The sequence below is a fragment of the Pyrus communis genome, chromosome 12 (genome assembly GCF_041283825.1).
Source record: "Pyrus communis isolate YQ-2024b chromosome 12, ASM4128382v1, whole genome shotgun sequence".
NCBI classification, from domain to species: Eukaryota; Viridiplantae; Streptophyta; class Magnoliopsida; order Rosales; family Rosaceae; genus Pyrus; species Pyrus communis.
Window position 1 is genome coordinate 19356464 of NC_142576.1, and position 15008 is coordinate 19371471.

Genomic DNA, 15008 nt, shown 5'->3' on the forward strand with positions numbered 1-15008 from the left:
TTTTTTTTTGTCTCTTTTTCATATAATATATATATATATATATATGGCCAATTTTTTTTTTTTTTTATGGTCCCTGTGGTGACACGCCGCTTTCAATATGACCCTCGTGGTGAAAAAGCTATTAATTAAACCCTCGTGGTGAGCCATGTTAGCAATTGAGGTCCAAATCCAAAGTTCTGTTAGTCTTCCATTAAATAAAATCATGTGACTATCACATGTGAATCAGTTAAAATTAAGTTTATTTATTTTAGAAAATAAAAGGACAAAAACATGATTGAATTAAAATAAAATTACAAATAAAAGAAAATTGTAAAGATAAAAAAACCCACCAGTTCCCGTATCTCATCTCAAGCTCCCAACCACCGCTATAGCCACTAGTGGACCTCCTCTGCCATCACTAACCATCACCCCAATTTGATAGCACATGTATCTCAACAAATATAATGTAGAAAATTCACATATGCACAAGAATAACTTAAAGCGTTGAAGACAATGGGTGAAATGCAATATATATGCATTCATACGGGTGAAAGGCATTGTAGAATTAAAGATAATGGGTGAAAGGCATTGCAGAAAATTCAATCTTTAGGTCTACCCTCCACATATGAACTTTAAGAGCATAAGAAAGTTAAAGAATTAAAATTCAAAGAAGATTAAGAAAAAAAATTGAAAGGTTGTGTATTGGCCGATTAGGGCCTGCATAAAACCACATTACCAATTAAAGACAAAACTGAACGACATTTATGCATTCAAACTGGTACAAATTGATACAAGAATGAAAATTCAAGTGAGACTAAGACTCTAACTCATGATCAAAGATGTGTTGGCATTGAAAAAAAAACAATGGTATATTAGAAGTATTAGGATTTCCAAACGAAATTAAATCATACCTAAGAAATTAGGCGCGACTTCACCTTCACCTTTTCTCCTAGCCATTGACGTGGTTTTACAGGTTTAGTTTCAGTCTTCACGTTCAAGCTTTGTTTTTTTTTTTTTTTCTTTTGTAAAATCTATTTCAGTTAAGCCCTAAATTATACTAGATGTCCATTGAATAAGCTGTAGTTTGGATTGAAATGACGAATTTGACCATTCATGCGATAGTCACATGAGTTTAGGAAGATTAATGGAAATTTGGATTTGGACTTTAATTGCTAACAAGGCCCACCACGAGGGTTTAATTAAAAAAAATTTCACCACGAGGGTCACATTGAAAGTGATGTGTCATCACAGGGATCATGAAAAAAATTTGGCCTATATATATATATATATATATATCCCATTCGGGCAAAGTAGAAAACATACATTGAGAGAGAGATAGGGAGAAAGAGAAAGGAAAGGAAAGAGAGAAAATGAAAAGGAAAAGAGGGAGAAAAAGAGAAATAATAAAAAAGAAAAAAAAATAGAAAGAGAAATCGGGCAAAAGGGAATAGATGAGAGAGAATAAAACTTACATTGGGCAAATGCAAACAAAGCCCTGTCGGGCATTCGGGCGAGTTGCAACAGCAAATTTCTGCAAACTTCCTCCAGCCCCAGCTATTCAATTTGATTTGAGAACACAAATCCGAATGAAGCTTCCATTTTACTACTTCTCACCCATCTAAGCTGGTGGCTAACATGCCTTCGATAATCAATGACAGTAAAATCAGAAGCTCTTGTTGTGGTTGCTACTGGTGTTGGTAAAGTAGGCTGAGCCTTGGTTGTAGATTCCAACTTTTCCTTCATCGCCTTACTTTCTTGCCAAATTTTCTCAAATTTCTCATTCTCCGACTGCCTCTGTCGACACTTCTCACTTCTGTAAGATCTCGGCACACTCACTTGAGAATCCACCCACTCACTTATTGGTTTATCATCATCTATGACAATGGGCTTAGGAGGATCAAGTGTCATGGTCCCATGAAACTTCAAACTGCTAGAGGAACTATAACACATGGCAACTCACTTTCTCACAGTGGCCTAATTTGTCCTCTACCATTTAAGCAACTTTGGGTAAGGAAGCAATTGACAGGTTTGGTGTAGGAGTCGGTGCAATTTTCACAATCTCCTTTAAGCCTTTAACTCTTTGTTCGTAAGCAGCTTGGTAACACATCATTGAAGTTACAATCAGTTCTCCATTTAAGGGGTTAGAGGGATTGGGATACAGCAGTTGTGGCAAGAACACTTCAAATACATTTTCCAGATCAAACATGGGGCTCCACATCTGATTGATAACATCTAAACAAACTGTAGCAGAGAAGATGTCATGCCCATCAGGCAACAACAACATAATTTCATGCCCCTCTTGTAATAGCCATTAAGATTTGAAAAGCTTTATGACAAGATCTTCAATAGAAAAGTCATAACTTTGGCTTTTTATAAAGCCCCCCCCCCCCAACTATATTTGAGTGAAAGATTGTTGGGCAAATGAAAAGGAAACCCAGTTAGGAAAACTGCAATATCAATTTTCTGCTATCTTCCTCTAGCTTTCACTGTTCGAATCGATCTGGGAATCCATATTTAAACGAAGCTCCATTTTAATACTTTCTTACCCATGAAAGCTGGTCCATAATAATTAATAGTAGCCAAATCAAAAGCTCTTACAGTAGCCGTTAATGGTAGTAAATAGCCCGAGCCTTGGTCGTAGGTGTTGGTGAGAGTTGGGAAGGCATGCAAAGTCTGTTGGTGACGATGTGAAAATCAACAGGCAAGATGCCATGGCCATCAGGCATGATTATGGTTCCATCAGGCACCACCAGTCGGGCAAGTTAACCTCATGCTCTTCTTGCAATAGCCATTGAGAAGCTCTTTGATAGAATTTTGTACAAGAAAGCCATGATTTTGGCCTTTTATAAAGCCTCCAATTCCATGAATCTGGGTGAAATTTGTGGAAGATATAGCCATTGGATGGTTTTCCAATTTCAACTTTTGGGTTCGGGCTAAATACATTCATTAGACAAGAGAAAAGTGGAAAGGAAGGTAAAAATGGCTATTCACAAACTGCCCAGATCTTTATATTTTCTGTTTTTTGTATACACATCACATAACCCAAGTCTGGCAACTGGGAAATAGAAAAAGAAACAAAGAAAGAGAGAAAAAAAAGGAGAAAGAGAGAAAAAGAACGAGAAAAACAAAGAGCCCAGATTGGTCAACGGAAATGCCCATTCGGGCGAAGTGAAAAAATGCTCTATATATATATATTTTTTTTTTCTTTTCTGACCTTTTTGTTTTTGTTGTTGTTGTGTTTTTTTTTTTTTTTTTTTTTTTTTTTTTCGGTTTTTGAAATCAAAAAGCAAGCAAAAGCCCATTCGAGCAAAAAGACAAAAAGAGAGAAAGAGAACAAAAGAAAAAGAAAAGAAGAGAGAAAAAAGAAAGGAGAAAAAGCAAGGAAAAGAAAGGAGAAAAAGCAAGGAAAATAAAGAGGGAGGGAAGCCACTTCAGGCAAAAGAGGAAACAACAAAAATAAGCCCTACTCGGGCACACTGTGTGAAGCCCCTTGATTGCTTAGATGTTATTTTTCTCTTAACACTTAAATCTTTTTCTCTTTTTAAAATTGAGTATAGAGAAATTAGATCCACCATTTAAAGTGGCCATACCATGTAGCTTGGGAACCATAAGAGGAGGCCATTCATGTTTCACTCCAAGCTTTGTCCCCCTTGAGATCTCAGCATGGACGACATGCCTGTGGTGGCGGGGAAGAGTATAGGAGCTCTTTTCTTCTTCTTCGGTCTCCACATGAAGTAAAAGTTTGAGCCTCTTAAGCGTAGGTGTTTGGCCTACAATAGCCATAAGCCCTATCTTAGCCGTTGTCAGTTTTGATAAGTTAACTTGGTCTCCTACAACCATATCCATTTGCATGGATTTTTCATTGATTGGGGCCATTGTTTTGCTTTCATCAATGTGTATGATTTGTTATTCTTTGTTTGTAGTAGGCTGAATTTGTTTTGCAGAGGGGATTTCACACATTGATCTATCAACTTTCTCATAGTTTTTCCGAAAGTTGTGTAGCTTTCCTCCATCCTTTCTAAACACTTGGTCACCTCTTCATTGTATTCGATGCTTGCCGCATGGAGTTTGGACACCTTTTCCTCTAATTTGCCCACATCCTCATTACAGAGCTCTTCATCTGGATGATATTAGTTGGCATCTCATATATTGGCTCTATATAGTCATTGGTAGCAGTACGATACTCAAAGCCATTTGTTGGCCTATCATTGTTTTCATGAATGTGATTGTCATAAAAAAATAGTAACTTTCATCATAGCCATAAGTTGGCCAATCTTCAAGATAATTATTATTTAGTTGGTAGTCATTAGTTGGCCGACAATCATATTCTATGGGACTTGAGTAATCTCCAGCCATGTACCCATAAGTTGGCAGCTCATAGGTTGGCTCCATGTGATTTTCGTCATAGTCATGGCTTGGGCATTCTTCAACACCGTCATCCTCTTCATACTCCGGAACGTAGTGGTCGAAAACATGTTGAGGAGAACCATGAACATAAGGATTGTTCATTATCTAACTCCACATAATGGTCCCATCAAGCATGCCAATTTCTTCGCCCCCTAAATTCACCATAGGCCTTGCGGGGACGACAGGAATTTACTCGAACAAGAAACTGGTGGGTATGAGTGTGCCACTACGAGATGCTGTTAGTAGACAGGATTTGAATAATTAAGATTGCGCCTGAGTACGACTTCTAAACAAAAGATTGTGCCATTGAGTGAGAGTGGCTTAAATCAAGGTTATTTCTTTGCCTTAAATATATGGACTTCATTTATGTGGAGAAATGTAACAATATGTAAATGGCAGGTTTGCTAGAAGTGTAAATGACACAAGAAAGTAAATGACTGGTATTGTAGATTGCTTGTAAATTAAATGACTAGAAATGAGTTGTACATAAATGTAATTATTTAAAGTACAGAGCATTATAAGTACAAAGGGATGTCAAATAAAAGGTTCGAGCTTGTTCCCAACGGATTGGGTAAGTTGCTCTAGTCTTATGGCCATTTCTGATGGTTTGGGGAATGGCTTTGAAGGTTGTAAATAAAAATACAAATGAGATCAATATTACCGAGTGAGCAACAAAGCTAAAAACAAGGAAAGTAAAGGGTGCTTGGCTAAAAGTAAATGTTTACAAGGAAAGTGCAGAGCTAATTTGAGTAGAGTTGCTTGATTAATTGGTTGAGTGTCCATAATCCTTATGCCTCTGATTCTTTATATAAAGAACTAAGAGAACCCCTTTGCTGAAAACATTGAACTTGTGGAGAAAAGCTCCACTGCTAGCTTGCCTATGAAATAATATTAACAAGTAATCTTGCATCTCCACCATATGTCTATTACTCCCACTTGCAATAAATTAATATTTAAAAGAAGCAAGTTGGCTTTTTCCCTCCACATGTTCATCTCCCAAGTCTGCCAACATCCTTACTCATAATAAAGCCATTGCTTCAAACCATGTGGAGAAACATTCCCATATGCAACTTTTGATATATTTGCTCACTAATCCCCAACCCCCCCCCCCCCCCCCCCCCCACACACACACACACAAAATGTCATATTTTGGCTTTAAACTCAAATAATTAAAATTGTGAATATTTTAGGTGCAAACATATGTAACTGCCCATGAAGGAGAAAAAACTCCTTCCATGTTGCCTTCAACATATCAGTTCAAATCAACATATTTAATCTATTTTTCCATAAAGAAAACCTTCATGTGTGTGTAGGCTATTTAGAATCAAACAAACCATTACATTCCCTTTATTGGAAAAATCCAATGGCAATAATTTGGCATATTTCAAATTCCAAACTTATGTAAATCGGCACATCTACTTTTTATAAAAGGAACTCTTTCATGAACTAGTATGGATCCAGTACACCACTTTGGTGCTCACTTAGCCTAAACCGACACCTTTCTTCATTTAAAGTAGACACATGATAAAAATTGCAGCAACCACACTAAATATGATCTTTAAATGGACCACATAATAATTGTAGCCACCTCATGATAAAAATTGTTATCACTATGTCTTCCTGGAAACTAGAATCTCCATCCTTTCTATATAGGAAGCAGTTTATTATAAACATGCATATAATGTAGCAGCCAGGCATGAAATTTGTATCATAGAATTTACATAATTGACAACAACACTACCAATTAGGTGACATGCAAAATAATTTTACCAGGCCTCAAACATTTAAACATTGCCAGTTAGGCGATATGCCCAAAATGTCAAAAGAAGTTAAATTCCCAAAACTATTTTACCTTAATCATTATGTTTCTTATATATATATATATATATGACTATTTTACCTTAATCATCATCATCAATAATTCCCAAAACTCTTGTGTTGTTTTGTATGCTATATACAACCTACAACACATCATCTGGCCCCTGATTAATCTTTCCATAGATATTTAAAAGATTCATGTCTTGGTTGCATCAATGATATGCACTGATGCTTTTTTCTTCAAGAATAGGGCTAGGCTCAACGTAAAATGTTGTCTCTTTCGTTGCCAATGTTTAAAGTCGTAGCCTTATGGGAATTTCTCATATTTTCATATTGTTCCATAATGAAATAAAGTTCTGTTTTTAAATTGTTGGAGCAATATTAGAAAATATGAAAAAAAATAACAATATAATTCCAATGATAATAATCAAATTCACAACACCAATTATATGTAAGATTAACATAAACAACTAGAGAGAAAGTTAGAAATACTAACAAACTTGGAGATTGAGGCTTACATAAATGCAATGTCTTAAACATAGAATTTCACCCCTACTAAAGCACTTCAATCTTTGGACTCTGGCGAACTTTATATATTTTGTACTCTCAAGACACGACTAACAAAGAATAAAAGATCTTGAAGAAAACTCTTCTCTTCATTGTATATCTTAAAAGACAATAGTTCTTGAGTTTTTATAGAACTCAAATATATTGTTTGCCGAAGAGATGTATCGTTTAAGGTTTAGGTAGTTGAGTAGTACCCTTTAACAAACACATCACTGAAGTGGATGGCTCCCCTTGCGGCACCCTTTGATATATAACCTTTAACACTTGATTGACTCTTATTTTTCATTCATATTTTATAATTAACTATTATAATATTATAATATAATAATTATAATATTTAATTTTCAACAAATATACAGACAATTTAAACACAATGATTAATAATTTAAAGTATGCATGCATAATAGCATAAGCAATTAAATAAAGGGAATTGTTATTAGAAATCCAAAAATCTTATTCTACACTCTTCACAAGTGTATTTTTCTTTCTAATTATAGAAAGTTTGGAGTGCAAAATGTGATTTTGGGAGTGTCAATAACAATTCCCTAAATAAAAGCTACATATTCATGCTAAGGCTCATGGCCTTACCTTAACAAATGAAAGTTGGTGACACATAATCAAAATCAAAGGAAATATAACGAATAAAAATGATAGAAAACACCTTGAAAGAAGAATACAAATCGTCAAAGCCTAACCAAGTTCTCCAAATTGATGTTGGCTAGATAGCCTTATTTTTACTACTAAAGGATAGAAAACACCTTGAAAGAAGAATACAAATCGTCAAAGCCTAGCCAAGTTCTCCAAATTGATGCGTAGAGAATCCTAATGCCTAGATAGCCTTATTTTTACCACTACAAATCCTTCGTAGATAAGGTCTTAAAATAAAACTAGGAAACTAAATAGAATAAGATAGCTAAACCACCACGGGGTGGCCCAGTGGTTGGGGGCGAATTCCAGACCCATATTTCACATGACACGTCTTGAGTTCGATTCCTAGCACTAGTGAATCACACAATGGTGGTTGGGGAGGCTAAAATGCTTATGTGAGTCTTCTCAGTCCCCAAAATGAAGGACCGCCGTGGTGAATCCATCGGCTGGTCCCTTTTTCTTAAAAAAAATGTAGAATAAAATAACAAAGGAATACGCTCCTTTTTTTTTTTTTTTTTGTTAAGGAAATACATTCCTATTCTAACTTTGAGAAACTTGGGCAGCCATAAAGAATCTCACGTTTATGAACCAAAACACCTTCAAATCGGGCTCAACGGATCTCTTTCTAAAAGCTTAAGTCATCCTAGACATATTTGCAGAAAGATCCAATCGCCAAAAGACCCCATCTTAGACACCAAAAGCCCAAATAAACCAAAAACGTCACTTTAACAACTTTGCGCGTTGGTTCTTTATTTCATCGCCATAAATTAACCACTTGGTAGAAAAATCTGAAATTTTGAAACAAACAAGGTGAAAGATTTGCCAACATCCTCCAATTGGAATCACTCCAAAATTAATCCGTTTAATCACTTTTTTCTCAAGAGGGAGTCTCATGTCCTACATTAAGAATATAAATCCAAGTATTAAAATTTCACGAAAATAATTACCAAAACATACTTAAAATATGATAAAATATATAATATAAAATCAACCCATCAGTCATCCTTAATGTGTGTGTGTGTGAGAGAGAGAGAGAGATAAAGGAGAGAATGTGTGTGCGCGTGCACGCTCAAATGTGATTGCTCAGGATACAAGAGTGACAGTTTGATAGTACAGAATTGAAAGTTTAATGAACACACCTCAACTGTTTTCACTACACCAAAAATGCTCATCAAGGACGTTGAAAACTAAAAGCTCAAGCGATCAGGATGTTGAAAAGAATTTTCAAAATAAAATAATTAAAAATCTGGAATTTGAGAGGAGTAGAACTACCGGTCGAACTAATAAGGCTATTTGAAGGTGAGGATGTGTACATTAAAGATTTCGGAATTATGTTCTAAAAACTCGTGTGAAGTTTTAGTTTAAGATTTTAATTGACTTTCCTTGTCAAATTTGTAACATTTTATCACAAAAACTCTTTAGGCCAATTTACATTATATTAGGCTTAGAATACTTGATATTGAAGAGCAAAGTGCAACGTCTTGATTTAACTCAAGTCAGGTTTGTTTATACATATGCATTTCACGTTCAAATTTCTCATGCATTCTGATTAGTGAAATTGTCGACCCACATCATCTGGTTAGGACACAAAATATATTCTAAAATAGCAGATTCTATAACAGCATTTTGCCTTATGCATGTGTTTTGCACGTGAGTCTGACATACGAGTGAGTTTCACACACTCATGTTTTCACATTTCATTAGCATTTGACAAGTGTCTTAGTGGTTGTTCAAAACAAAATATCTTTTGGTTTATTAAGGTTGAGTTGAGCTTATTTGCTCTTGGGTTAGAAAGCTTATCATTTTTTAAGAGGGTGCATTAGCTCTTCCGAGTCTTCTCTTGGAGTTCTTAAAAAATCCTAGATGCAAACACTTTTTCATGCATAAAATCTTTGTGTTAACTCACCAAAATATTTTGTGAAAAGGTTGTTAACACAAAAATATTTTGTGAAAAGGTTTGCACTGTTCGTTGTCTAAAAACCCAAAAATAAAATTTACAAACCTTAGGGCTTAGTGTGACAGAGAGTGATTGTATAGTAATATGGGGTGGAAGGTGCGGGCAAAGAATCTTAAAACGAAGGGTCATAATGATATCCTGCCCATCTCACTTGTCTGAAGGGCTCTGTTATTTAAGCTTTTTTTTTTCTTTTTTTTTTTTTTTTTGTTCAAAACTGAAATAGAAAGGAACGAAGTTACCCGAAAAATGTAAAAGTCTTGAGTGGTGAATGATTCTTGGGATGAGTCGCGGACTAAGTCGCTCTCTTTAAGACGGTTCGCGGCTCTGCCCAAAGTGTGCAAGCAGTTCACAAACACCACGTCGTCCCCAGGATAAAACGGCCTAGAATCTTCTTCTTCTGATAAAGTTCTTCCTTGCACAATGGAAGAACCTTCAAACTCACACCCTTTCAATATGTTGCTATTAACTCAATATATGTAAAACTTGTATTTTTTCTTATATCTATCTTTGCGATACTTGGGACTAGTATATATTATGTAAACAAAGAGATGTTGGAATTGCAAAACCGTAAGAAAGACAAAGGAGTTATTTGGGGTGCAAAACTGTAGGAAATCAAAACGGATAGGACATAAAAACCACAACGGGACAAAATCAAAACATTCAAACTGAAAAGAAACAAAACGGTTTGATTGCTCGTTTCATATTTAGGGGAGATAACTCCTTAAGCCAAAATCAATTGCTCCTTAAGCCAAAATCAATTGACTTTTAATATTGGTAATAAAACAAAACGTAAATATATTTAAAAACATAGCTGCTCCAACAATCCCCCGCTTGTTTTTATTTAAAAATATATATCAAGCAACATATCATAAAGCTATGCATAAGTACAGGTGTTTCTTAACTTGAACATGTACATAGTGTTAGTGATCCAGATTATACTAGAGTAACTTATAGTTTTGAACTCTATCTCTGACAACACCACGCACATAACTTTATTAAGGTGAAGTTCAAAAAGCCAGCACATTACGGCCATGTGCTTGTATCCCAGTATAGTGAACGCTCTAGAAACTTGCCCAAGATTTCATAGGAAGCGGCCTCACTTCCACATTCACATAGGTAAGACTATCAAGGATAATCCTGTAGCTAGATATCCCACTCAACATAGAGTATAGACCTTATTAAGAGAAAAAAAAAAAAAAATCTCAACCTAAAAACGCTTCAGGATGTCATGCTTCTTAGGGATGGACATGGAATAATATTCCAAATTAAAATTAGCAAGACTTCACTCATATCACTTGTGACTTGTTATTACCCTTTGAACTTATTTCTTGGGATCTCTAGTTTATAGGTTGGGTTGTTATCACAAATGACTCAATTTTCTACGGGCTTTAGTCCCATCCCTTTCGAGGTTTTCCAAATCTTTTCTCATGCTAGTCCTTTCGTCAAAGGATCAACCAAGTTTTCTTCAGACCGTATATGATCCACTCTTACAGCTCCATAAGAGATTACGTTGTGCTATCATAATGGATCAAAACTACTGGAATTGATTTCTCCCATAAAGGGGTATCTAATAGTAGGTTCATAAATTTTAGAAAAATTAGAACCCCCACTATTTCGAAGATTAAAGGAAATTTATTCTCATTAAAATCAGCATCAAGTGACTCAATTATGACATTTTAATAGCATCAACATTCAATTTAAACATTCCATCAGTAGCATATCCCTTTCCTTCAAAAACCCCATTTTTAGTAAGAGTATACGTATCTGCTCCAATGGTTTGAGTAAATCCAGCTTTGTTGAGAAGAAAGCCCGAGACCAAATTCTTCCTTATCGATGGAGCATGCATCACATCTTTCAGTATTTTTCTAGAGGTGAACCTCAACTCCACTCTCCAATACCAGCAACATCAGTTGAGTGTGAATCACCTAACAACACCTTCCTTCCCTCAGCCACAGAATATGTCTTGAAATTGGAACGATCATAGCAAACATGGTGAGAAGCGCCAGTGTCCACCCACTATCCCTCGGATCCATCAACTACGTTGATTTTTTATATCATTGCATTCAATTGCTCTTCAACAAGATTTACCTGAGAAACAGAGTTTGCCTTATAATGCATGGCAGATTGAATATGTCTTAAAATTGTTGAAAACTGAAATAGAAAGGAATGAAGTTATCTGAAAAATGAAGAAGCGTTGAGTGGTGAATGAATCTTGGGATGAGTCGTGAACTAAGTCGCTCTCTTTAAGACGTTTCACGGCTTTGTCCAAAGTGTGCAAACAGTTCACAAACACCACATCGTCCCCAGGATTAAACAGCCCAAAATCTTCTTCTTCTGATAAAGTTTTTCCTTGCACAGTGGAAGAACCTTCAAACTTACACCCTTTCGATATGTTGCTATTAACTCAATATATGTAAAACTTGTATTTTTTTTCTTGTATCTATCTCTGCGATACTTGGGACAAATATATATATATATATATATATATATATTATGTAAAGAAAGAGATGTTGGAATTGCAAAACCGTAAGAAAGACAAATGAGTTATTTGGGGTGCAAAATTGTAGGAAATCAAAATGGATAGGACATAAAAACCACAACGGGACAAAATCAAAACGTAATTCAATTCAAACCGAAAAGAAACAAAACGGTTTGATTGCTTGTTTCATATTTAGGAGAGATAACTCCTTAAGCCAAAATCAATTAACTTATAATATTGGTAATAAAACAAAACGTAAATATATTTAAATATTTAAATAAAAACATAACTGCTCCAACATTTTTTCTCAAAAAACAAAATGTGCATTTGCATAATTATTTATATGGATTAGTAAATACCCACCAATGGTTCAAAACATATACTGAAGAACCAAATGTATACTGAAATAAACAACACACACTCTCACCTTTCAAGATCTTCTCTAACAATAAAATAGCTAGAGCTATAACGAACGAGCTAGCTATTAATTAATGTCAAGCGACTGGAAAAACAATGACATTATCCAAGACAAGGCCGCACATATGACCATAGTCATCAAGTTTTGTGTGATAGTAGGCACTGTAAAATGTTAATCTTGTTCTAAATGAAGTTGCTTGGAACTTGAGGATTGCAGTTTTGAAGCCACCTTTTCCTTCAGATACAAAAGGAACTTTTAGGGTTTCCTTGCCAGCAAAGGCTTCCACCATCATCGATCTGTGGCAACCGTTCTTTGCGTCTCCGATGGTGAAGATAAGGTTGTAGAATTTGTTTGGGATGGTTCTAATAATTTGAGCAATTGCAATTTCTCTCCCTACAACCAATTCGATGGCTGCAAGTCCCCTCGAAACTGAGAAATGCTTACTATCATTGTATTTGACAGGCTTTAAGGACTCAATGATCCATCCAGGTAGTGGTGAGTACAGGTTCTTTACCTTGGGAAGGATGAGGATTCCGGTTGAGAAGTTCTTAAACACATGAGGGCTTATTTCAAACCCACCATTTTTCACTAGGTTACCAGCATACAGAGAGATTGACATATACCATCAGATGGGGATGAGATTTTCTAATCGAATAAATCTTTATTGCTGTGACGGTATTATATTTTTTTTCTTCTTTAGGAACTTGTATAAGTATTGGTTTATGACTAGTAATCTATAGTGGTATTATGTGTCATGCCGCATTCGATGGTGAGCAGAACTAAACTTTGGGATTTTTTTTATAATTTTTTTTAGTGATTCTATAGTATTACTAATTTTTATGAAATTAGTGAACCACATGGTATAATAGTTGATGAACAGAAAAATAATATAAATACTTAAGAGGTGAGTTCCCTACAATACGTGGAAGGATGAGTGTAATGTATAGTCCACTCAAAACGTAGTTTCTAAAATTTAAATCGTATATGAAAATCTAGTTGTCCGTACTAATCATCTTATCGCGTGATAGTAAAGTCAGCAAATCTTATATGATCAATTAATGTGATGTAACAATGTGAATTCCAATTATACTCTTGTTCCATTTTTTCAAGAGAGAAAAAAAACACAAACTATTTTGCATGTGAGAAACCAATATCTAAAAAGCTATTGAAAGCTAAACAAAACTAAAACCAAGGGGGTTATAAGAAATCTTACCCTTTACATACTTGACAGGAAGTATCTGCTTGATTGCGATAACATCCAGTAGGGGCCCACAAGCGGGATCCTCCTGAACCCCAGGGTTGTGAAATGTAACCTTAACAACTTTGGACATAGCCTTGAACGCCCAAGCATAAGTTTCACCACCATTGCTATTGAACACAGTTTGAAGGGAGTGGTCAGCAGACTGGCCAGGTACCGAGACTATTAAAACCTCATCCTAGGCGAGATAGGTGAGGTATTGATATCCCACCAGGTGCCACCCGCATCCCATGTAGAGAGCTACGCTCCTCCCTCCTTCGTAGCAAACTATGGCGTTACCAAACTATGCGATATCATGTTTTAAACTTCTGGTGAGCCTATGTAAGGAACTGGAGTTTGCTATTGCAAAGTTTTAGTGGCGGGGATGTAAGGACAAAAAATGGCATGCATTGGATCTCTTGGGAGAAAATGAAAAGAAGGAAGAAGATGGGAGGGCTTGGGTTTAGGGACTTATTGTCTTTTAACCTAGCTTATTTAGTGAAGATTAGGTGGTGACTATTGCATAATCCTAGTACGTTGTTAGGACAAATTCTTAAAGCAAAATATTTCCTGGATCGGTCGTTTATGGAGGCTAAGCTGGGTAGAAGGACTTCGTGGGGGTGGAAGGGCATCATTCAGGGGTGAAGGATACTGGAGAGAGGTATAAGATGGTGGGTTGGTGATGGTAGGTGTTTTCGAGTTAGACATGACCCTTGGCTTCCACGACCTCACACTTATAGAGTTCGATCGAAACATAATGAGATGCTGGTGATGGTGAGGGAGTTGATTGATTTAGAGGTGGGGGCTTTGAAGGTAGACTTGATTCGGCGGTGTTTTGAGGAGGAGGAGGAGGGCAATCTTATTCTTGGTTTACCAATAAGTTTAGTGGGGTGTAAGGATAGAGTCATATGGCATTATTCTGGAAACGGGGATTATACCGTTCGTACGGGGTATGGAGTTGCCATGGAGATGCAGGAAAATGGGGAAGTTGGTAGGAAATGGACGGGGGGTAGTAGTTGGCGGGACGTGGTTGACCGTTGTTGGCAGGATGTTTGAAGGTTGGTAATGCCAAATAAAATGAAGTTTTTTATTTGGCGCTGCTGCAACAAATCCTTAGCAGTGCGGGTTAATCTTCTCCGACGACGAATGCAAGTAGACAGTTCATGTGTTATGTGTGGAGCAGCGGAGGAGACCGAGCAACAGTTGTTTTTTTTAATGCAAGTTCAGCCGTGTGTTGTGGTACTGCTGTTCTTTGCAGCTAGAAATGAAGTTTATCACGGGGAAGGATTTTCGTGAGTCTTAGCAGGGGTTATGTGCTCGATTTCGTGACGAAGATAAACAAGATGAACTTTTGCAAGAGTGTGTTTTTATTATGTGGAGATTTGGAAGAGTCAAAATGAGATGGTTTTTAAATGAGTGTTGACTAATCCCATGGAAAGGGTTAATTTGGTGAGGCATCAACTTACTGAATTCAGAGCATGCCATAATTCTAAGAAGC

The 15008-nt window shown here is 36.1% G+C and overlaps 1 pseudogene; it reads right to left on the bottom strand.

Moving 5' to 3' along the window:
• Positions 1-12349: 12349 nt before the first annotated feature.
• Positions 12350-13828, bottom strand: LOC137744487 (protein TEEBE pseudogene; annotated as a pseudogene).
• Between the last annotated feature and the right edge of the window lie 1180 nt (positions 13829-15008).